This window comes from Myotis lucifugus, unplaced genomic scaffold (assembly GCF_000147115.1).
Source record: "Myotis lucifugus unplaced genomic scaffold, Myoluc2.0 scaffold_184, whole genome shotgun sequence".
NCBI classification, from domain to species: Eukaryota; Metazoa; Chordata; class Mammalia; order Chiroptera; family Vespertilionidae; genus Myotis; species Myotis lucifugus.
In genome coordinates this window covers 2,541,242-2,567,188 of record NW_005871232.1, presented here as the reverse complement: position 1 = coordinate 2,567,188, position 25,947 = coordinate 2,541,242, and the positions used below count along the sequence as shown (strand labels likewise).

Genomic DNA, 25,947 nt, shown 5'->3' with positions numbered 1-25,947 from the left:
CCTATATAGTTTAAGTTTAAAAAATTTGGCTCTCAAAAGAAATTTCAATCGTTGTACTGATATCTGGCTCTGTTGACTAATGAGTTTGCCGACCACTGATATATACCATCTAACAGCGTGAAGTTAAACAGTAGCCCACAGAGACAAAGAGAGCGAGAAGGAGGCCAAAGCCCTCTGCTTTGCCAAGTAAACCCAACCTGTCCAGGAAGCACTTTGAAGATGACACAGGCCACTTAATTCCTGGCTGAGTTTGGTCCATCCCTCATTTATTCCAGCTAATAAATGAGGCAGGAATGAAGGACTTAGAATCTAAACACTTTGCAAGCCCCTAATGAAATGCAAGATCTAGGCAATGATCATCCACGGCTGGCTGCTTATGTCACCAAAAGAGAGACAAGCAGGTATCGCAAGCCTCTGAGTGGTGCACACAAACCTCTCAAGTATTCTGATTAAACCCAAATAAAATCAGCCTCTAGCTGTAAGTGCCTCTTTATAGGAAATACAAAACATGGGGGAATACGTCAGAGGATAATGCGGAGACACAGGAAGCAAAACCCAGACTGTGAGAGACTCTCTAAGACAAGTGACCCAGGTCCTTTAACAAATACATTGGAAGTGGAGAGGGAGAGAAAGAGCAGAAAGTGGAGAAGGGGGAGGGCAGGGGGAAGAGGCGGGAGAGAGAGAGAAGGAAAACAGGAGGAGGAGAAAAGACTGGAGGGGAGAGCAAGGCAGGGTGGGGAGAGGGGCCAGGAAGCTATAGATTAAAAGAAGCTGAAGAGACATCAATCGACTGCATGTTGTAAGCACTAAACCACCATTATCTGGAACTTGATTCAAACAAACTGTTTTTAAAATTATGAGACAATTGGGAAAATTTGAACACCAACTAGATATTTGATGATATTTAGGGGTTACTGCTTTAAATATTAGTGTAATAATGATATTTTATTAGACTTTTTAAAAAAAATCCTTATCTTTTCGATACATTCTGAAACCGATAAAAATAAAATACCCAAAGTGCAAAACTCTGATCGATGGATGGATATATAGGTGGATAGATGATGGACAGATGGAAGGACAGATGGACGGGGAAAAAGCTTTGTTCTTTAATATGCCAGTGGACGGGAGAGAGTGGGTTAAAACCACTGTGGAAAGTATTGTTGAGAGCTTCACTCTCCACTCTTTTTACACCCAGCTAGGGTGCACAGGCGGACCCCCATGTGCCGACAGTCCCAGACGTGTTTGAGGTTCTGCCTTTCAGAAGCCCTAGTGCGAGACTTCCATTCAGAACTGAGCCACTGGGAAGAGAGGCAGGGCCTGGGACGTGGAGGTTACTGGTTTGGATCACGGCAGCGGGACTCTGCTGACAGTGTGGTGGCTGCTTCTGGATGCCGCAGCTGCTTCCTTACTCCATGACCGTGACAAGGCAGCCCACCCCTTAGCAGCTCCGTTCCCCAGTTCACATTGGGCAGTAGTTCCTAGAAGCTCAACCTCGATTCCCTGTCTTTGGCCTTCACAACAGGTCTGCAAGTTATCTCTTTCCACTGATAAACCTCTTTCTCCTTAAGCTAGTTGGAGTGGATTCTGTTATCTCCAGCTAAGAACGCACCCAAGCTACCCCTCAGCAAAGTGGGCAGCGGACCTCCCTTTGGGGAGGGTAAGCTTTCCAGTGGCTGGGCACTGTGTAATCCTCGCTGCCTCTGGGAACATATGTAAAGTTAAGTGGTGAGCAGTCTGGCACAATAAATTTCCATTAGGGCCAAAAAGGGCTACCCTGGTGATACCTTACCACCTCCTGGGTTTTGGGCAGGACTGGAAAATTCCTGGGAACCCCAAAGCAGTTCCACCATCAGTTGACTATGTATAGAATCATCTTTTCACTGGTCTCAGTTGAATCTTGACCTCAAACCACAAATAAACAACAGATGAAAGAAGGGAGTCCCTTCTGTTCCAAGCTGGAGAGAGTTTCTTGTTACAACCCTTCTGCACCTGGGCTATGCCGAGCCTGGGGGTGTGACTAGGCGCCGTGCTTCACTGCAGGTGGGAGCCCAAGTGAAGGGAGGGCTCAGCTCCACAGTGGCCGGGCCAGGCTGGGCAGGGCAGGAAGATGGCGCAGGACAGAGGAGCACACCAGGGCTCTTCTCCCCCTGGGGACTCACAAAGTCCAGGTTCCCAGCAATCCTGACTCTTCTGCTTTCCTCCAAGGACAGGAGAGATCAACTACTCAAGGGCTACAGTTTTTCTCCCCAAATTTATCCCAGTCCTACCTCCAACACAATGCGCAAACTGATAAAGAGAGATGTTGAGGCTATGGGAAGGCCTGGAATTTGGAATCTGAAGATTGAGGCTCTTTTCCTCAGTGACCTTCATTTTCCTCATTGCAAAAAAAAGGGCAGACTAACAACCCTGGTCCAGTACACGAAATGTTGTGGGTTCCATTCCTGATCAGGGCACATACCTAGATTGCAGGGTTTAATCCCTACTTGGGGCATGTACAGAAGGCAATTGATCGATTTCTCTCACCTCTCACCTCTCTCTCTCTCTCTCATCTCTCTCTCTCTCTCTCTCTCTCTCTCATCAATAAAAACACATCCTCAGGTGAGGATTTAAAAATTTGGATTTGCACAACTTCCTTAATTCTCTACTGTTAGATACCCAGTGTGGGGCTACAGAACCTTTGCAGAGTATTTGGAGATTATTCTCTGATGATTTATCTTTTTCCAAAACCATAGACAAGAATTTATTGCATTTGGCAGTGACAAATTTGACCTGTTTGCCATACAAGATTACGAAGGCAGATTGGGGGGAAGCAGGCTGCAGCTTCATTTATCATTATTTCAGGGACAGGGTGACAATACTGTTTGATGTAATTCTTCCCCTCTGCATAAATCTCAGAGGCTTAGCATCTCCCACCTGCATTGTGCACTGTGGGAAAAGTACCACCCTGTCCATTGATAGAACTTGGAAAAGAAAGGACCAAGAGAAGCAGAAAGCAACATGCTTGCATCACAGTCCAGCATGACTGGATATTCTCTCTGGCCAGTGGGGGACAGGATGACCTCAGTGGAGCTTGACATGAAAGTATTTGTCTTTCTTATACTGGGTAGGACCAAGCCTGAGAAAGAACAGTGCTTGGTGCCCTAGCCGGTTTGGCTCAGTGGATAGAGCATCGGCCTGCAGACTGAAGGATCCCGGGTTCAATTCCGGTCAAGGGCATGTACCTTGGTTGCGGGTTCATCCCCAGGAGGGGGTGTGCAGGAGGTGGCTGATCGATGTTTCTGACTCTCTATCCCTCTCCCTTCCTCTCTGTAAAAAATCAATAAGATATATTAAAAAAAAAAAGAACAGTGCTTGGTGAGAACTGTTCTTTTCTGTGCCTGGAGCAAGTGACTTGCAACCATTCACAGAGGATCCCTCACTAGACCAGCTAAAAAGCAAAAGGGGAAGAGGATCAGGCCATCCCCATGCTGGAGAGCAAATGCATGCATTTCTCACCTTCTCTGCAGCTGCAATATGTTCAACTTGTCCCCAAGGACAATCCACTTAAGATGCAGGAGGAAAAGAAAAACATTCTTGCTCATATGTATCCACCTGAAGAGATAACACTTAACATCCTGGGCATGTCATTGATTTGGGATGATGATAAGGGTTAGGAGGCATCTGAAATGCCCACACTCAATGGGTACAGCCAATGTACCCTGTGTGAAGGCCAGGACTGAGCCTCGGTGTGAACCAAAAGCTGAGCAGGTTTTGGGTCTTGAGGGACTGAGGTTAAAGTATGGAGTTACCACCCAAGGTTGGTGTATTCTCCAGGAATCGAAGGGCCAGCCTAGGAAGTCCATGAGCTAAATAAAGCTAGAGCTCAATGATGGGTGGAAACCATGCAGGAATCCCAAGCTTGCAGGAGCCAGAGGCAGGATCCAACTCAAATATGGAGCCAAGACAAAGTCAGGCAGGGATGGAATCTAGGCTAAAGCAGATGAGGCACAGAACGAAGAAGTTGGTGGTCTTGGGCAAAGACCCAAATCACCTACAGGTACTATTTGTGACTCCATTAAATGTGTCAGTAGATTAAAGAGACTCGCATGGGTTGGGCTAGCTAATCACACCAAGACATGAAAGACAACAACTTATTGAGCTATTACTGTGTGGACACGTATCAAGCCAGGGCAAAAAGGATAGCCATCTTTTTAAAAATAATAAAAAATAAAATCAAATAAACTTATAGAACTCTTTTGTGTCTTCCAGACATTGTTATGATAACATTATATGAATTCACTCATTTGATATTTAAGGATGATACTATTCCTATCCCCATTTTACCTTTAAGTTAAAAAGCAAACAAGACAGAGAAGCATCCATCAGACCGTCAAACCTCAGAGGGAAGGTAGGGGAGGGTGGGGGTAAGAGGGCGAGATCAACCAAAGGACTTGTATGCATGCATATAAGCATAACCAATGGACACAGACACCAGCGGGGTGAGGGCATGAGCAGGGGGAGGGGGGCAATTGGGGGGATAAGGACACATATGTAATACCTTAATCAATAAAGAAAAAAAAAGCAAACAAGTGAGTCAGAGAGAAAACAAAGAACCAAAGATCATACTGCCAGTAGGAGACCAAGCTGGATTCAAAACCAGATCATGTGCCTTCAGAAGCCTCTCACTTAACCATCAGCTACACTATGCATCACAGCATCTACCCTTTACTAGTATGAATATGCCTGATAGCCTTACAATAACAATAAAATAATGCCTACAATGTAGTGAAAAACACAACCCTCACAGTAAGAAGAAATCAAATACTGAGAGTCAGGGACTGTGAGAAGAGGTAAGGATTGTTCTAACATCATCTAGTTTGACCCCTCTGTCATAGAGACAAAGTGAAGTTACTTGCCCAAGGTCACTGTGATGGAGACTGGCAGTACTCATCCATATCTGGTCCTCCGCTCCTTTGTGGGCATACAGGAAGGGCATCAGCTCCCTGGTAGTTACTGGTCAATGGGCTGTGTGTGGCAGTGACATGTGTTATTCCGGGACTGAAGTATTTTAATGTGGAGGCATTTGAGAGGGGGTGTGAGCTCTTTGTGATATCTCTTCCTCTGCTGTGTTGACCCTGATAACTTCATGTCCTAGATGATACGTGACAAGATCCCTGAGTCACCACTTCGAAGAAATCTACCTCAGGGAGTCATCAGACCAGAGTATACTTTGCATAAACAAGAAGCAAATGCTTATGTGTTAAGCAACTAAGATTTAGAGCGGATTTTTGATGACCTCAGCAAGACCCCCACCCATCCTCATTAACATAGTCACCTGATTAACACCAGCTAATAAAGGTGACTCCTTAGCTAAATTATAAATCTCCTTTTAAAATTTATTTCAGTTCCATAAATTCCACAAATCAAATGGTTTTTAATTCTGGGTAACCACATGCAGAAAGATGAAAAGGGAATTAATTAATTATATTAATTTCAAAATATACTAAAATCTCTCTAATTCAGAGGTCACATTTTATGCAATCTCAACTCTAAGACATAGTTAAAAATGAGAAATAAATACTTAAAAACCCAGAAACTTATTAAATAAAGTCCATGCTTTTTATACCACATGAGAGATTCAAGTCCATGGAGAATTTGGTGACTTTTTATTCACATGAAGCAGGTACACAAGTAGCAAAAGTTATAACTTAAAGAGACTCACATGAAAATGACTCATGACAATAATCAGTGGTCAGAGTGACAACTTGAGTCGTTTTTAACAATCCCTAAGACAGCAGAAGAATGTGTAAAATAATTTGAAAAAAATTTCCTCCAAGATTTTTTATTTTTAAGTTCAGAGTTTAAAAAGAAGGAACTCCAACTTTTAAAGCTGTCAAAAATATAAAGAGGAAGATAGAGACAAAGATAACTAGACTAATCCATTTCAAAATGCTACCATGTTTTCCTTGAGGTGGGATTTGGGGATTTGATTGTCTGTATTTTACTTTATCTATTTAATTTTTCTGTAATAATTATGTATTAGTTCTGTGGTAAAAGCTAATTTTTTTAAGGATGATTGCAGGATATGAAAAAGAGACATGGAATAAATACTTTAATTCTCCAACTAGGCTTTAAAAAAAAAAAAAAGGAGGCTAAAGTCTGCTAGCCCATTGTTATGCATCGTCAAATGAAGAATAGCCACTACTAAAAATAGAGTTTCTGTTTCTTTTCGTGGCTACATGAGACAGACTGTGCTCACTTCAGACTCCATCTTGGTTGAGCTCATCCGTCAGTGGTATGATTATCTGGGAGGTGTAGGAATAATGAGGCCTCAACTAATTTAGTCAGAGCCAAGTTCTGCCTGCTTATGCATTTCACTAATGAGAAAACAGGCTGAGCTGCCTTTTCATGTTCCGGGCAGCTGAACCTTGGATGCCCCGTAAGAGATAAAGACTCTTCTGAATTAGATAATTATATTGGTATTTACATAAGGGAATTGATACCACCAGGTGGCATAGAGCTGTGCTACACCAAGTTGCTACACCTGCTGCCTCATAAACTAGTCCAAAGGTAAAGACACGATTGAAGACCAGCATTTTTTCCATGCCTATGTATTAATTTCAGGGTTGATATGTTCAAAAGATGTAGCTACTGATTCAGCCTGAGCACTGACCAATTAGAACAGATGCCAGGGTAAACAGCTGGCATGGCTGTACCAGTGCCTTCCTGCCAAACATCAGCCCACCTTGGTGAGTTTTTTTTTAAAAACTGGAATTATGAATTGTCTGAGGGGTTTCTTTTTTTCAGAGACTCAATCATTGAATTATAAGCATTATAAGCAGAATGAATAGTCATTCAAAGAAAAAAAAAAGGCCCTCCAATCTCACCTCACACTGCTAAAAATATTATTTCAATCCATCATGAAAGTGACAGGCTACCCATTGTGGATTTATGTAGACCTTATAACACCACTAAAGGAAGAAAAAACCAAAACATCTGAAACCTGGCGTGATGCTCCTGACAAGCCTTCCAGTTCTGCTGGGGGAGGAAACTTCTGGCCAAACCACAGTTTCTGCCACAAAGAAACTGAATTATGAGATGAAAACAAACAAACAAACAAAAACCGTCTTTCTCCAGCTTAGGCAGGTTATAAGCCAAATTATCCTTGAAAGCCCTTTGCAAGGAGAAAAAACAAACTCAATTTGCAGAGGAGAAAAATGAGACCATGAGCAATGCTTAAAATCTTACCCAGGCTGCCTCCCTCACATACATATCGAAGGCAGAAGTAAATAAGTGGGGTACATTGGTCAGCCCCTCTCCTACATGTGGGGTGCTTTACAGCAGGTAAGTAGCTGCGTGGAACCTGCAGATGTCTGCGACGGAACCAACCGCACAGATGCGATGGCAAAGAACAGTGGCTGTCGAGGAGACAATAGGGATCAATGAAGACTGCAGCAGCCAGACAGTGTGTGCCAATCGGAAGGGGGCAGCCACCACTCGTTGGTGCCATGAGGAAATGAAGGCCCAATGTTGATAAGTCTCCATTTTTTAATGGAAAGTCAGAAAAATAGGTATTTATCTAAAATGTCTTGATTTTCAAATGTAGGCAAACAAATTTTTTTTAAAAAAATTTATCATTTAGGTCAAAACTATGTGTGACCAACTGTCCAGGCCACAAGTTGCAACCTCTTCTTTTAATCCATTGCTTCATTCAGAAATATTTTCTGAGCATCACTGGAGTAGTAGATACTATGCTGTACCTAAAGGATACAGGTCATAAGACAAAATTTCTGCCTTCACAAAAAAACCTTACAATCGAGCCCTGGCCAGTGTTTCTAAGTGGTTAGAGCATCAGACCTTGCAGTGAAGGGTCTTGGGTTCAGTTCCCAGTCAAGGGCACATACCTGGGTTGCAGGTTCCACCCCCAACCCCAGTGGGGCCATATGTGGGAGACAACCAATCAACATTACTCTCTCCTTCTCTCTCTCTCTCTCTCTCTCTCTCTCTCTCTCTCTCCCTCTCGACCACTCAACCTCTTTCCTCCCCTTCCACTCACTCTAAAAACATCAATGGAAAAATATCCTCCTGTGAGGATTAACAACAACAACAAAATCTTAATGTGTGATAGAGATAATTCACAAATAATTATAATACTGGACTATTCATTCCTCTGTGGTACGTAACGGAACCCTAACCCAGACCTGAAGGGAGTCAGAAATGGCTTTGCCAAATAAGTAATATTTAAGACCAGAAGGGTAGCTCTTAAATTAATATGTCAGTTAGCTTTGGCAACATAACACCCCATTTCAAAACTTAATAGCTTAAAATAACCACTTGTTTTGCTCATGATTCTGTAGGCTGGCAATTCGGCTGGGCCCAGCTGGATAGTTCTGCTGATCTGGGACCTGTGAATATATCCACAGAGAGCTGCTGGGTGGTTGGGGTTGGCTGGGAGCTGCTGGTGTAGCATGGCCTCTGCTGGGAGAGCTGGTCTCTGTTCCCCTTGTTCTCTCATTTTTCAGCAGGCTGGCCCAGGGCTGTTCACAGGGGGCTGGGTAACGTTCCAAGGGAATGAGTGGAAATATACGAGCCTTTTGGAGGTCTAGACTCAGACCTGGCACACAGTAACTTCCATTGCACTGTGTTGAAGCAAGTCCCAGGGCCAGCCCAGACTCAGGGGAGGAGGAATGGTCCCCACCTCTTGAGAGGAAGTCACATTGCAGGAGGTGTGGGTTCAGGGAGGGGTGGAGAACTATGGCCATTTTGACAATCTCTCTCAACAGAGGAGAATGGCACGTGCAAAGGCCTGAAGGTAAGAGAGAGTAGATGGAGTTGGCACCCTCCAGATTGTTTGGTATGAAAGGAACAGAGAAGGCCAAGGGGGAACTAAGAAAAGACATGACAAGTGTGGTCAGAAGAAGCCAGGTTGTGAAGGACCTACCATGTATGCAGCCCAGAAATAGAAAGATTAAAGATTAAAAAAAAAAGCTTTCTCTCTTATGTGAGGAATATAAGACAGGTGCCAAACAAACATAGAATATAATGCAAGGTTGAACATAAGCATCCTAAATAAAATGCTCTGGGAGCTCAGAAAAAGGAGATAACATATCTAGTTTGAAAAATAAGAGAAGGCTTCATGAAGGAGGTAGAATGAAGCTGAACTTTGAAGAACAAAACAATTTTGCATGTAGAGATATAAAGGTGGAAGTCTCAGTATTAGTTAAGTACAGGGGAAGGGAAGCCCAAACTTTCTATCTTCTATGTATATGAAAGCCTAAGTTACTTGCCAACTGGCCTACCGGTCAGTAGCTATGATGCACACTGACCACCAGGGGGCAAACACTCAATGCAGGAGCTGCCGAGCTGTGGTGACTTGGCAGCTGCGGTTCTCGGGTGATGCACCCAGAACCAGAGAGGAAGAAATCCTCGGGGGATGTTGGAGAGATGGTTTCAGCCTGATCCCACAGGCCAGACGGAGGGAACCCACTGGTGCATGAATCCAGTGCAAGAATCCATGCACCAGGCCTCTAGTGGTTGGCAAAGAGTTTTGTTTGTTTGTGCAGTTTGGCAGAGCTGAGGGCAGCAATGCTCCATCAATTTTGATCTTGACCTCCTAAAGGATGATGTTCATACATGACGTTCTCCCACATTCATATCACGATGATGCCAGAGTTAAGACAGCACATAGTGTTACATAAGCTCACCAGACCTCTGGTCATTACCTCACCCTCTCCTGCCCATTGTGACACTGAGTTTGAGAATCACGAACGTAAGTTTTCCTAGGGTAGCAATGAAAGAAGCAGCTGAGAAGATAAGTTAGGTTCTCAAATGCCAGGCTGATGAATTTTAACCTAAGGAAGGCAGTAAAGAGCCCCAGAATGTTTCTGAGTACAATAAATACATACATTGAGGTGATTTTGCAAACATACATCTGACAAAAGTGGAAAAAATGCAACAGAAAGAGGCTGAAAGAGAATGTTTCTTTTTTATCCCCTGGCCATGGCAGGCATCACTAATCAATCCAGGGACTTTTTCTAGGGAATCTCAGATATAGCCTCTGAATTCTTCCTAACTAGTGTTCTACTGGTACAGAAGAAGGTGGAGTTTAAAGGCAAATGGGAACCTAAAGGCTGCCCTGGGGCTAGAGACAGGCAACCATTTAAGAGGTGAGAGCCCATTGGGGAGGGAAGCAGAGCCAAGGTGGCTTGTAGAAATGAAAACAGGGAACACTTGAGAAGTGTGAGTGAAGTATGGGGTTTGACACGGGTTCAGTTGGGAGCTGAAGAAGAGGAGAAAACCAAATATCATTCCAGCTTTTTTAAGATTGGAGGGAACTGTGGTACCAATAAGCAAGAAAAAGGAAACTTGGGAAAACAAACTAATTGTAAAGGTTAGAAGAAATGGATTCAGCTTGAGTGTTGGGTATAAACACCAGGCCTAAAAGCATTGGAATGAGGGCTGAAGCTAAAACAAAAACCTCACATAGCATTTCTGCCAAGATTCCAGCAACACTGAAAAGACTGCATATGGGAGAGAAACTTCCATTTCCCCTAAAAATGCAATATCGTTCAAAATTCTTGGCAAAACCCAGAATAGGAAACAAGGTGAAAAAGTGATTGGCAAAGAGTTTTGTTTGTTTGTGTGGTGTTTTGTTTTGTGGTGTGGTGTGGTGTGCTGTGTGTGTGTGTGTGTGCTGTGTGTGTGTGTGTGTGTGTGTGTGTGTGTGTGTGTGTGTTTTGCATAAGAAACCCTAGGGAGAAATGACTCCTGCGTTGCATATGGGCCACAACCGCACAAGTTGAAACCTGAAGTTTCCTACTCCACCTTCCAACGTCTGCTCTGTCTGAAGCTCAGAGTTAATAAAATACCTGAAAAACTTGATCTAATTATGAAACCCATGCTCTTGCTACCTCTAACGTGAGATCATTTTTCACCCAACAAAAGTGGGAACCCAGGTTTATTGGAGAGGAGCTAAATTTCCATTGCAGGGATATAATAAAGAATTATAACTTAGAGTATGGCTTCTGGATTAACATATCCTTGAGTTCAAATCCCAACACTGCCCTAACCTGAGGATGTCACTTAACTTCTCTATGCACCTATTTCCTCATCTGTAAAATGGAAAGAGTAATAGTATTCACATCTTAAAGTTGTTGTGAGGATTGAGAAATACATGGTACAATGCACTCAATTATTAAATATGATTGCTTCACAATCACCCTTACTCTTTTTTGTATAGACACTCTTTCAAATGCTAATGATTAATTCCCCTTATATATTAATGTAATCTATGGGGAGTTCTCACATTTTCAAAAAGAAAAATTTCCTTCGGTTTAGCATAAGTAGATGAGAAACTTCAAGAACCTGCTTATGAATGAATGACTTCTATGATGGGAATTCTTAGAGACTTCCCCATTCTTTGAGAGGACATAGGTAATGCTAGCCATAGTGTTAATCTGCTGTGAGATGCCAGTCTTACACAATCTCCTCGTATATGAAGTTAGGAAGATGGACTTCAACAAACGACCTTCCACATGTGCATATGCCAATTTCTTCTTGCTTCTTCTTCTACCAACCCAACAAGGTATTTTAGAAGTCGAGTATTCTTTCACTTCAGCTCCAAAGACTTACTTATGAACTCTTCCTCTTATTAATATAGTAACATAAAGATAGGGCTCTGGGGTTAAATTAGCATTGTTCAGGGATCTGGCCATTTAGGAAAGTATGGCCTGCCCTGAAAAGGCGACCTGGCCGGAGTCCCCCCCATTTGCAAACTCGTAGATCTGTTCTGCCAGGTAAACCTGATCCTGGGTCTATTGTAATGTTCTACCACAAGACAAAATAGTTTCTTCCTAAGGCTATTTTTTCTCCTAATATCCTAACCCAGCACATGGTTTCTTTATCAAAGACTTTTCTGCAGCAAGTATTGGCAGTGGTGTGTGGCTAAACAGCTGAATCTCCAGGAATAAAAAGCTCTTGCGCATCACATTTGCCAATTTCTGTGGTGTAACTACTCTTACCATGGCTGATTTCAGGCTACCATAGGAAGTCACTGAAAAGTAAAGTTGGGAAGATCTGTGTACAATTGGTTCCACTGAACCGATAGGAACTTTCTTCAACACACAATTGTCACTGCACAAACCACCTCCTAAACCAACAAGTTTAATCTCAAGTATAGTCTCAGATGTCAGTCCTGTCCCTGGAGACAATGTGGAGCAAGAATTGAGGCTGGATCCTTCAGGTGACTGTTGAAACCCTATCCAGATGGTACACATTACTTTGTTTTGTATCATAAATCAATTTTGAGGGTTTTCTTTACGCCACTTGCTCTTCCCAGCCCAGGGTAGCCTGCAAGAGCAATCAGGAAATGTGGGTGCAATGAAAACAATGTTGAAAACAGTCCCAGGAGATTCTCTGAGGCCCTTTAGGGAACTCCTTTCTTGGCAGAATCCCAAGAAGCTCAGGTTACCTTCCTGAGCAGACATTAAAATTCTCCTTGCAAGCCACCAGTGCCGTTCTCTGCACTGCCCTCTTGTGGCGTCACTAGCCGCCGCAGTCTGGGGATGACTAACCGCTGATCACCTTCTTTCCTTCTTTTCAAGTATCTTACTGGCGCTGAAGCTGTTCTCAGTAAGGTATGAGGAAAGCCTCGTGAACCTTGGGACCCCACCTTTTGGGGGAAATGTGGGACAAATTCCCTCATGCTGAATGGGAGGATAGCTAGATAGCACAACTTAGAGCCACAGCCAAAGTGTCCCTTACTGCAGGGAGCCTGGGTGTCAGGGTTCCATCTCTTTAGTGTGACCTCCAATTTAATGTTGGTGATATGGGTTGACTCTTATCCTCCTGTTTTGGAGTCTAGTTTGTTTGTTTGTTAATCATCACCTGAGGATATTTTCCCATTGATTTTTAGAGAGAGTGGAAGAAAGGGGGAGTGAGGGAGGGAGGGGAAGAGAGAAAGAGAGAGGGAAAGAGAGAGGGAGGGAGAGGGAGAGGGGGAGAGAGAGAGAGAGAGAGAGAGAGAGAGAGAGAGAGAGAGATTCATCTGAGAGAGACACGTTGATTGCTTGCCTGCCTCATGCACCGGGGATTGAGCCTGCAACTGAGGTATGAGCCCTTGACCAGAATCGAACCTGAGACCCTTCAGTCTGTGGGCCAATGCACTGAGCAAACTGACTAGGGCCTGTTTTGGAGTCTTGATCCTGGGGATGGATAACTGGTCATCTCAAAGTTTTGATTACCTTTTTCCCCCCAAGCAAACCCATTCAACCCTGATGGTAGGAGGACTTCCAGTGCCTGCCCCAGGACGTGATCCAAATTAGTTTGGTTCCTTTCCTCCCTCTCACAGTGAATGTGCACTAGAGATTTGATCTGATCTCTGTTTTTCTCACCTACTGTTGGCATGACCTTGCCTCTTGGCAAAGAAGCAGACTCTTCGCTCTCCGAGGCGGCGATGAGGAGACTGGCAAAGCTCTCACCACAGAGAGGCTTTGGAGAGGTGCCTACTCGGAAGAGCCTTCAGAGCCAGCTCCTGGCAGCTCTGCTTTAAGCCCCGAGGCAAGGCTTCTGGGTATCCTTCACAGCACAACTGTTTCTTTTGGAAAAGATGATTGGATGGGGACATGCCTGTCCTCACCCTTCTACACGAATCTACTGCACAGGACTGTGGAGGCAACAGAGCAGAAGTATGTGACATTGCTGGGTAACTTGCAGAATGCTGAAAAGATGTCAATGGTCAGAACAGTGATTCCTCGCAAGTTTGCAGCTTACCCTATTTTTTCCTCTTAGCCTTGACACTATGCTGGTAATTCTATTTAATGGTTGTGTCTCTCACTGCAGGTCAATGTGGTGTTTGAGTCCCCTCCTATTCCTCTCAGTATCACCAGCCACCCCCGAGGTTTGCACACAGGATCCCGATTTTACAAATGAAGTTCCTGAGGCTCAAGAAAGTCCACAGGGCTAATAAGCTGCAGACATAGGATTTGAACTCCCATCTTTTGATTCCAACTGCAGTGATCACATGGCCTTGACATATGATAGGTGATCACAATATGCCTGATGATGGAGGGAACGAGACAGGGTGGCCCTTGTCCCTCAGCTGCCAGGGACTGGGTCCTTGCAGAGAGCCCCTCCCCAGCTTGTGCCCAGCAGGGCAGGACTTCCAAGACCACATTTCCCCTGTGAGGCAGAGAGGCCAGGGCTGGGAAGCAGTGGCCTTGCTAGGATCGAAGAGAGGTAGGCCCAGGCTGGGGACAAAAACTCAGTCCCGGTTAGGAAAGCACACCAACCTGCTCTCCTCCTCCTGTCACAAAGGTGTCCAGAGAGCATGCCCACCCCACCATTCTGCCTCGCCTCCCCCCACCACAGCTCCAGCAGAGCAGCCCCAAGGCTCTCCCCACAGCCAGCTCTGTTCTTTTCCATTCTAGACCTTTCCTCAAGTTCTTCCTCTGCCTGGATACGCTTTCCCTTCTTTCCTCTGAAGAACACATACTCACTGCCCAGCTGGTGTGGCTCAGTGGATGAGCGTCAACCTATGAACCAGGAGGTCACGGCTCAATTCTGGATCAGGACACATGCCCAGGTTGCAGGCTCGATCCCCAGTCAGGGGTGTGCAGGAAGCAGCCAATCAATGATTCTCTCTCATCATTGATGTTTCTATCTCTCGCTCCCTCTCCCTTTCTCTCTCTATTATATTAAAAAAGAAGAAGAAGAATATGTACCCACATGTCAGCATTTCAGCCCCAAAGCTACCTCCTCTCTGCCCTTGTGACCCTTTGATTCCATTGCATCCCACTGTACGCTTGCCCAGAACCCAGTTCCCGCCTGGAATTACAGCGCCGATCACATTGAATTACTAACCCCAGTGCCCACAGGAGGCCGAGACAATTTCTTCACGATTTTGCCCAGCACAAGAGGAGATGGATGGGTGTTTGTTGAATGAATAAAGCAATGAGTGGTTTAGGGAAAAGAAAGCCTCCTGAGTACTTCAGTGAATAAACCCTCCTCTTTGACCCTTGCCTTATGAAAACTTTGCCACTGCACACCCCACCCTGCCTTCTGGTGATTAGGCGACTAGGCAAGTCCTGATGCATCAGAGAGATCCGCCGGCTGGTTCACAGTGGGACCTGCAGGACCCTGAAGTTGTGGGGAAACAGGAAGCAGGCAGGAGGCACAAGGCCAGCAGCAGATGCTGGGCAGTTTGAGGGCAGAGGCCTTGCTGCCAGACACCTCATCTTGAGGCTAATCCATGCCAGTGGTCTTCACAAGCTTTTGCTCATGGAACCGCTAAAAGAATGTTCTACTCTCTTGCACATTTTATTTTATTTTTTTAAAATATGTTTTATTGATTTTTTACAAAGAGGAAGGAAGAGGGATAGAGAGTTAGAAACATCGATGAGAAAGAAACATCGATCAGCTGCCTCCTGCACACCCCCCCCCTGGGGATGTGCCCGAAACCAAGGCACATGCCCTTAACTGGAATTGAACCCGGGACCCTTTGGTCTGCAGGCCAACGCTCCATCCACTGAGCCAAACCGGTCAGGCTCTCTTGCACATTTTAAAAGATGACGTCAAAAGCTTTTATATGTCCCCTAGCTGGTTTGGCTCTGTGGATAGAGCGTCGGCCTGCAGACTGAAGGGTCTGGGGTTTGATTCCAGTCAAGGGCACATGCCCGGGTTGCAGGCTCAATCCCCAGTGGGGGGCGTGCAGCAGGCAGCTGATCAATGATTCTCTCTCACCATTGCTGTACCTATCTCTCCCTCTCCATTTCTCTCTGAAACCAATAAAAACTATATATTTTTAAAAGCTCTTATATGCTTAAATACTTGCAAAAGTTGTAGCATCTAATTTTTTGTACGTATTTTAAATACGTTTTGGGCAAAACTTTGAACAGCAAAATTGGCATGTTAAATTTACAGAAAATATCCACACCAAATCAAACTCATCAAATCAGGCCGCCCAATCAGAATTACTGTTAGAAAATATCTACTTCCTTTTCTTCCCAATAAGTGTATTCCCACACACACCCTGTCCTCATGATAAGCTCTCACTCCGTGGTAATTCGAAGGCAGATGGACAAGGCTCAGAGCCCTTGGCAGGCGTGGGAAGCCGAGGTGAAGTGAGACGTGGTCCATCTCAGTTTGCCTGGCTCTCCCTCCGGAGCACTGTGTTCTGAGCTCAGCCCTTTGCATGTGGCCAGGAGATCTCTATGCGCCATGTGACACGGTGTGCCCAGCTCAGTGAGAAGTTTGTCTTTCCTTCCTGAAGCAGAACTCAGATGAGTTCTCGTGCAAAGAAAAGTGTTGGAAAGCAGTTCAAATTAAAGTTGAGGGGCTGAAAATTAATTCCCTGCGATGCTAGCTATGCCATGTGCCCTGGCAGTCTGCGGGCACCTTCACCTGCACCGCCGCGTACAATGCCTTCTAGGTCCTGCCCTCACACCCAGCTGCCCCCTTCTCAGGGGCTTGGTGTTCCCCCTCTGGCCCCCTGACCACTACTGCGGCACCCATTCAGCCTCTGCTCACCAACCTCTGCCTTCAGAGCCCAGGCCCCAAATTCCTGATTCTCACCACCTTCCCTTGATTCTGAAAAAACTCTATGACTCCAGGGAGAGGGGTTTGAAGGAAGTATTAAATGGGAAGATATTAATATTATGAAGGTATTCGTGAACCTGCCCAAGTTTTAAGATAAACCTAAGTTTTAAGGTAGTGCTTGTTTTTTGTTTTGTTTGTTTTTCAAAGAGAAACTTATTTACAAAACGAAGTCTCCCATTGGGTAGAAATTTGGGCGAACCTAAGAGAAGCTATGGTCATTGGGAAGGAAATCATCCGGGTGATTCCAAGCCAGTTTCAGACCAGTTTTGATCACTGAGCTGGGAAGCAGTGACTTGTTAAGTTGCATTCCATATTTTAAATCTGCAGGAGTGCTACCCGGGAAAATGTCCTCGGGGTCCGTTAGCTGCGTGGAGAATGCTGCAGCGCCAGAGTGGGAAGGACTGAGACCCAGACAAACCTGACTGAAGTCCCACTGTCCTGGGAACTGCAGCAGATCCAAGCCTTTGCAGGTAGTTCTCCTCTCCTCTGCATCTCAGATATTTTTTAATCAGTCGGTAGAAATAGCTATCCCAAGTGCAGAGAAGTAGACTCAAAAACAGAACTGGGATGCTAGAGGTCATTTCAGGTCACGCTGCCTACACCTGAGACTAAAGCCATCGAGTTGTCAGAGAGAAAAAAGACTAGATCCACGATGCTGCTGCGTTTACTCAGACATGTGGTAAATTTGGAGACATTTTCTCTTTAAGCCTAAGATGACTCTTGCTTTCCAAAACAAGCCAGGAAAATGGATTTCTGCCACTTGACCTCACCAACTCAGCAAACAGCGCTGTGAAGCAAATCTGTCTCTCTGAACATAGATGTGCAGATTGCCAGAAAGAGCAGCCAAAATATACCTCTTGAATTCCACTGTAACCGTGACATTCAAACGACCTGACATACAGCACTGGAGTCCAGACAGAATTAAGAAAACCTGCCCTTGCCATCAGAAACAGGAATGACTATGAAGAATCTACTCCCCCCTCCATCCTTAGTCCTTATTTTCATCCTAAACAGCAGGCTAATACACATCGGCTCCTTCTCGGTGTCTGGGCGGGGCGGGGGATCTTGTTTGCAAACACGAACAGCCATTGCTTTGTTCTCTCGGGAGAAAACAGAACACTAGCAATCAAAGCAGAGCTACGTACCCAGGCCTGCTGCCGCAGCTGCTCATAAAACCGCCTGTCGTTCCTCCGGCAAGCCAGGGCGCCCGACACTTTTGGATCCTCGCTGGGCCCCTGCTCCTCCGAGCAGTGCTGCAGGTTAACTCCTGGAGGCTGGAGGCTCTAGCCCAGGAAGCCAAAAGCTTGCCAACTTACCTAATTGCCTGCTGACTCACTCACGGGGCAGGACGCGCTCCAGCTGAGCCTGCTCCTGGGCGAACCCCTGCACCAGCCTTGGAAGGTCACACCTGAAGTCCATCATTTTGCACTTGCACCGACACAGCCTGCTTCTTACACGGACCTGGTTCATTTATTTCCTTCCACAGACCTGCTTCTCCTCTCTGATTTGGAAAACGTGAAATTCTTTCTCCACCACATCAGCGCCACACCGCTGAGAGGAGACTTGGCAGGACAAAGCAGCAGTGAGCTGTGAGGGCCATTTTGGATGAATGAGTTAAGCCCGGGAGAGGGCATGCCCCTGATTTTCTAGAAAGGCTGTAACTCGACGAAGATAATTGATCACACATGGTCATCTTGGTAGTTTGGGGGAAGCAAATAAGGGTGTTTACATTTTCGCTGGTATCCTTCTGCGGCAAAAATCAAACATCAATCCCTGCAGTATTGCAGTATTACACGATATCACAGTATTAAAACAAATCACATGATTACTAGAGTTCCTAGAGCAGCGGTTCTCAACCTGTGGGTCGCGACCCCTTTGGTGGTCGAATGACCCTTTCACAGGGGTCGCCTAAGACCATCCTGCATATCAGATATTTACATTACGATTCATAACAGTAGCAACATTACAGTTATGAAGTAGCAACGAAAATAATTTTATGGTTGGGTCACAACATGAGGAACTGTATTTAAAGGGCCAGAAGGTTGAGAACCACTGCCCTAGAGGGAAAGTTCAAACTTCTAACCCTTTGGGGCCCAGATTAGCAGGTACCAAAGGCAGGGAAAAGAATGCAAAGACTGTTTGTTTTCTTAATATATTTTTATTGGTTTCAGAGAGGAAGGGAGAGGGAGAAAGTTAGAAATATCAATGATGAGAGAGAATCATTGATTGGCTGCTTCTGCACGCTCCACATTAGGGATCAAGCCCACAAACCGGGCATGTGCCCTGATCAGGAATCGAACTGTGACCTCCTGGTTCATGGGTCGATGCTCAACCACTGAGCCACGCCAGCCGGGCCCAAAGACTGTTAATATTTGATCACTTCTTTGAATTCCATGTCATTCCACTGATGTCACTTGCAGAAAGCACAGAAGCCTAGAATTTCTCCAGAAAGCTAGTGGCACTTTTCCAGTTATTGGTGAATTGATTAGAATAGCAGACACCATCCTAGGGCAAGTCCCTGGTTTTCTTTAGGCCATAACAGAGTCCACTCTGGGACTCCCAGGGAAAGAGCAGGTGGGTGCAAGGCAGGGAGCAGTGGTACAGTGTCTGGGAGGAAACACACTATTGCAGGCAGGCAGGATATAGACAGGGAACTGTGGGAAACTGGGGTTACAGGGTTCCTGCCCAGGCTCCCTCTTCTTCCCACTGACTGGAGCTGCAGAGTTACCGGCTGAGGTTTATTAGCTAGTAATTGGGCTCCAAGGCTCTTCTACCTGGTTTTGCTCCTTCTGGACACCAGAATCTTGACTATAACGGTCAGGCAGTAATATCCATTGCCTACTATTGGCCAGGCATTCTGTTAGGTTTTGATGATAGAGTAGTGAACAAAAGTCCTTTCCTTCATGACGCTTCCATTCTAAATGGAGAAAGACAAACAATAAAATTAAATATAATTTCCTAGGTTATAAGTGCTAAAAGGAAGAATAAAGCAAAATAAGAGGTGAGAGGAGGTTGTTTTACATGGTATAATCCAGAGGTCCTCTCTGATGGGGTAATACCTCAGTAGATACCTGAAGAAAGTGGGAAGAAAGCATAAGTCATGCTTATACCTGGGAAAAAGCATCCCAGGAAAAAGGAATAACACATCAAGGTCCTCAGATAAGAGTGTGTTTGGTGGTTTGAAGGAAGAAGAGAAGCCTAGGTTAACGTAAGCAGAGAGGGCAAGAGAAGGAGCCATTGGAAATGTGGTCAAGGTGTGTGCCCTGGAGGTGCAGGACATGGAGGTTAGGAAGGCCTTACAGATCAAGGTCAGAACTTTAGGTTGACTCCAAATGAGAGACGGGAAGTCATTGGGGGAATTTTGAGCAGAGCAGTGGTACAATCTGTTCTTTAGAAAGCTTCCTCTACTATTTATCACCTAGACTTGATGAGGAACACATACTGCCAAGAGGCAAGTTTAAAAGCAGGGAGACTAATTCGGAGCATTTTGTAATATCCAAGCAAGAGACTGGGACTAGAAGGCTAGAAGCAGAGATGGTGTGAAGTGGACTAATACGGATGTATTTTAAAGGTACAGCCAACAGGATTTCTCATTGGGTTTAGAAGGATGTGTGAGAAATAAGAGTCGATCAGCAGATGAAGGGATAAAAAAACTGTGGTGCATTTACGCAGTGAAATACTATGTGGCTATAAAAAAGAAGAAACTCTTACCATTTGCAACAGCATGGATGGACCTGGAGAGCATTCTGCTAAGTGCAATAAGCCAGTCAGAGAAAGATAAGTATCACATGATCTCGCTCATATATGGAATCTAATGAACAAAATAAACTGATGAACAAAATAGATCCAGAGACATAGAAGCATGGAACAGACTGATGAATTTCAGAGGAAAGGCTGGGGTGGGGGATGGGAGGGGAGTGATTAACTGGGGAACTTACAAGAACACAGACAATAGTGTGGTGAAGGCCTGGGAGGGGCGTGTGTGGGGTAGAGGGGGTCAATGGGGAAAAACAAAGGGGACATCTGTAATACTTTCAATAATAAAGATAACTGTAAAAAAAAAAAGTGTCAAGGATGATTCCAAAGCTTTCTAGACTGAAGAACAGGTAGAGTGGAGTTAGCCTTGGCTAAGATGAGGAAGAGAGTGAGAGAAGTAGGTTTGGTTCAAGAGAAGCAAGCATTGGGCATCTCTGCAAAGGAATTCTGGAAGGATTCTTTAGCTCAAGACCTTATAAAAACAACTTGTTGAGATTGGTTGGGAGATAGCTAAATCTGCAAAGACAATGACAGAAAAAAGTGTATCCCAAAGGGTGATAGGTTTCAGGTGGTTCAGAGTAGACACTTTATAATTATGTATTGATTTTGTTGTGAATTAGAAATATAAATTATAGAGTGAGGCTAAACCAAATTTTAAGGACTTTATTGGAAGAAAATGCTACATAAATAATAGTACAGTGATAAATAGTTATGAGGAAAATCTTGTTAGCTATACACTAATGGATTAACTTTGAGGAACGCGAGTATACAATTTAATATGGGATTAATTTAAGTATCTTTAAAGGCCAGTCTCTGAGAAGAGAAGCCATAGCCATTAAATCTGCTGATTCATCCAAACTATTATTCATTTACAGTTGGCTCATTGTCTTCTATGATGTTTCACCACATTTCTTTTTCACATGAGGTCTACTCAGGGGCAGTGAGTCCTATACCAAAGGCCAAAATTAGCATCTGTAGATTACTCTCACTGGGTGTTCCTATGTAATTGCTCCAAGGTTACTCCCGTTGGAGTTCTTATAATTTGGTTGATTTCTAGAGAAGATGTGCTTTCCTTCATGAGTTGTTGCCTTCACCCCCTGTCTTCTGAGAGTTGAAGGTTGTAGTAGCTCTGCTTTCAAACTCCAGCAAGTGACCCCATTAGAGATCCATGTGGCTCCCAAGACACCAGTCATCTTCTGTGCTCCAGCTGACAGTGTCTGGTGGGAAGAAGCCCTTCCTGATTAAGTGAAAACAGGAAAGAAGTTATCCCATGAGCCCCAGAACATGACCCTTGCTACACCCCCCTCTTAATGTATATAAACCATTTACACTTAACCCTCAAACAGCTCTATAAAGCAGCTATTATCCTACCAATTTCACAAATAAAATAACATCCAAAGCTCAAGTAGCCGCATGTCCAATGTCACCTGGTGCATAAGTAGAATACAACTTATTTTCTGATCCTTAGTTTTCAACCCATTCAATGGCACAATAAGCATTTTGCAGGGTTATTTTATTATGTAGTTGTGTTTCCTTCCTGGCTGTCCTCATCTAACACCCAGGATAACTTGAGGAAAATTAAGTGATTGCTATTTTATTAATGATAAAGCATTTGCCTTGCTAAAATGAGATATGCAAGCTGAGAGAGGTTTGGAGAGAGAATATGGAAGAGAAACCTGTGTTGATGAAGAGGCTGCAAGAGGAGGTTTGGGGGAGGCAGAGAAGCCAGGGGAAACTTGAGGAAGAGGGAGGGATCTGATGGGGAAGTCTAATTTTGTTTTGTTTTTTAAAATATATTTTTATTGATTTCAGAGAGGAAGGAGAGGGAGAGAAAGATAGAAACATCAATGATTCTCTCTCATCATTGGATCAGCTGACTCCTGCATGCCCCTTACTGGGGATCAAGCCTGCAACCTGGGCATGTGCTCTGACCAGGAATTGAACCATGACCTTCTGGTTCATAGATCAACCACTGAGCCATGCCTGCTGGGCTCTAATTTTGTTTTTGTAGAGTATTGGTATAATTCCTTAAACGTTTGGCAGAATTCACCAGTGAACTCAACTGGGCCTCAAAAAAATTTTTTTTTTACTTCCACTTTTGATAATGTGTGATAGAGCTCTATTTCCTCAAGGTCACCCTGATATGGTAATGCTGTTTCTTGACCTGGAGGCCAGTTACTTCGGTACTTTCAGTTTGTGAAAATTAATCTGTATGTACTTATGTATGTAATGCTTCAGTTGCGTTTATAAAAATATTTTTACCCCATATGTCTGGCTCAGACTAACTGAAATAATAAGGGACGTTAGTGACTCACATAATTCCAAGGAAGGCAGCTGCGAGTGGCTACTTCAGCATCCAATGAATCATTAAGGACCCTGTTCCTTCCCGTGTGTCAGTGCAAGTTCTGGGTCTTGTGTCTACACAAAACCTTACCCAGAGGAAGGGGGTCTTTTCATCCATGAATCTCTTTTAAAGATCAAGACACATTTCCTATAAGCAGGTCTGGTAATTTCTTAAAAATTAAACATTTATCTACCCTATGACTCAGCAATTCCATACCTGGGTATTGGCCCATTAGGAATGAAAACATATGTACATGCATACATGCACATACACGCACACATACTTGTGTGTGCACATACACACAGAGAAAACATACACAAGAATGTTCCTAGCTGCTTTATTCATAATATTCAAAACTTAGAAACAGTCCAGGTTTTAATCTATAAGAGTGGAGATAAACTGTGGTACACTTATTCAACGGAATACTGCTAATAAGAAAAAAGGAATAAATTATCAATATATACAACATGGATGAATCTAAAAATGTTATACAGAGTGGAATAAGCCACACACACAGAATACATACATAATACATGGAGAGGGCGGGGGTGGGAGATCAATGGGGGAAGGGTGGATACAATAGGTGTTTGCATCTGGGGGTGGAAGGGTGACAGCTGGCAAGGATTGACTGGGAAGGAGGTGGAAAGGAACTTTCTGGGAAGATAGTAATGTTTTTGTCGTGACAGGTGTTTGAGTTACACAGATGCATGTCTTTGTCAAAACAGAAAACATACACTTAAGGTTTATGTATTCCTTTGTCTGTAAATTTCACCTAGAAAAAACTGTGAACAAATTTTGAATTTTAGTTAATGGTATTAATATCAAAGTATTTAGGGAGAAGTGAACTGATATCTGTAATTCACTTTGAAATGCATTAAAATAAGAATAATTGGTTAGAACATTGGCCTGTGCACCAAAGGGTCAAGGGTTTGATTCCCAGTCAAGGGCAGGTACCTGGGTTGCAGGTTCGATCCCCAGCAACTCTCCCTCCCTTCCACTCTCTCTAAAAATCAATGGAAAAAATATCCTTAGATAGGATTAAAAATAAAAAATTGATACATGGATAAAAAGATAGACAAATGGATTGATATGTGATAAGGCGAGTTAATAAAATAATGATTGATACTGTATGGGTTCTTATTGTAAAATTCTTAAAAATTTAGTGTACACTTAAAATTTTTCATAATAAAATGTTAGAGGGAGAAAAGGTTTGTACAAAAAGGGTTTCAAGGCCAAATAAATTTAGAAAGTACTAGCTTAATGAAATGTAAGTAGATTCCTTTAAGGAGAGATTTATTACAGCCTTAAATATACTGATACAAATGCTGAACTTATATATATATATGTGTGTGTGTGTGTGTGTGTGTGTGGTGTAGAGAGAGAGAGAACCGGGCAACAGAGAACTTCACGTTGTCCTGTACCCAACATCCACCTGTCCTGCGGGGCCACCACCCAGGGACTCTGTCCCCTGGGCTTCAGCCCATTCCTACCAGCTCCTTTCCCTTCAGTCCTGAGCTTAGGAAGCAAGCTGCTGTACATCAAAACAGAAACCAGCAGGTCTTTCTAGTGAGCTTGGCTGCCGTTCCTGCTCTGACCTTCTAACACCAGTAAAAAGACTGCCATTAATTCCTCATTTTTTGTCAAATGAGAAAGAAGTGGATGTGGGCCCTCTTCAAGAGGAAAATGGATTTCCTAGGGCTTGAGCAAATTCATTGTTGCTCCTGATTTTAATTGGTGATTAAGCCCTGACATCTTGAGAAATTAAACCAGTTTCCTAGCCCAGATCTACAGAAAGCCAAATTGTCACAGTTCTCCACTCTCACCATGTGTTACAGTGACATTTCGGATACTTCCCCATCTAATTTTGGTGACTTTTTGTTTGAATTTACTCTCGGCGAATGCTAATAGCATGTAGGGGTTGTGTGTGCCAAATACATTGACATTTTCTCTCCCAAAGGAAGAACTATCGCCACCGCCACCCTCAACAACTTGTGCGGTGTGTTGGACACAGTCGGTTCAGAGGACTGAAGAACAAGGAACACCACCTCTGGCTACATGCCTTGCTTCAGTCGCTCTGCCTTCAGGTGCTCAGAACCCAGGAGCCTCAGGGGAAAAGCCTCGTTAGGTGACCTCGTGGGCAGGGGATTCTGAGTGTCCACTGTGAGCTACCCGGGAAGGAACAACAAGCTTTTTGCAGGCATCTGGGGTCCGCTCACGAGCCCAGGAATGGGCTCCAGCATCCGGGGCCAGCGACGCTTCCAAAGCCAGCACTGTGCCAGCAGCACTCATTGGACATGATTCCTTTTCAAGCCGTTTGCTTCACATGTTCACCCCTGGAGCCTGTGGAGAAACAGCTAGCAAACGCCTGCAGGCTCATCTGCCTGCCTCTGGTATGAAGCCTGCAAGGCTTGCTGAAGCCCGTAAGGTTGCCTGCTATGCTGGGAACACATTGTCTCCTCACTCCTTACCGCTGCCAGGGCCCTATCACAGCCTAACACCAGCCAGAGGTCAAAGGCTCCCTTGGCCAAAAGGCTGTGATAAACAAATGTTCCATAAGCCTGGCGATGATCTGATTGTGGCCTCACAGCCAACGATTTCAGAGAAGCCTTCAAAACAAACACTCATTGAAACAATCAGATCGCGCTGAAACATTCTAGGAGCATTGCTACACATCCCTAGTGGGAAATCCAACATGTGCCTTTCCGTGGTCATAGGCTCTTTAGAGAACGCATGGAAGATACTGCTTTGGCTGAACCCTGTCTCCCCTTCCCTCTCATGCTAATTCCATTAGCAGAAAGCAATTCAAACGGTACCAGCTGCTCCATGTGCCAACACAGAGCTGGCCAGGGGAGCAGACTCCAGGCACCGATAAACCATGGTAGCCACGTGTTTCTGCTTCATTGCTACCCTGGCTTATCATCCAAGAAGACCGTGTCATGCTGTTTCAGCATTGGCCAATACTTCAAACCACCACTGCGCACACACATCAGATGTTCAGAATACTAGAGCAAGTATTTTACCGAGGGTAGTAAGGTGTCAATAGGTCCAGACTACTGATCATACATACTCAGAAGTTCAAATACAGGCCGAGTCCAGGCGTGGTTTCTTAACCCGGCCTAGCTCTCCCTTTCTGGCTGAGGCCAGAGTTTGGATTGAGACTTCTTTCTTGGCTCCCAGGGGCCTTGTGTTCATCTTTCTCTCGCTCACATTCCTCTCTATAAAGACAGTGGTTGTTTACTGAGCACTTAACTTGCACGCAGGCCTCATCGCCGTCC

The 25,947-nt window shown here is 44.4% G+C and overlaps 1 protein-coding gene across 1 annotated transcript in view; it reads right to left on the bottom strand.

Moving 5' to 3' along the window:
* LOC102434632 (neutral ceramidase) overlaps positions 1 to 17,941 on the bottom strand; it is a gene marked incomplete at its 3' end in the record, with an annotated part of 54,117 nt that extends 36,176 nt beyond the window's left edge. The window contains exon 1 of the mRNA XM_023760516.1: positions 17,718 to 17,941. The remainder of the gene's footprint in view (positions 1 to 17,717) is intronic.
* Between the last annotated feature and the right edge of the window lie 8,006 nt (positions 17,942 to 25,947).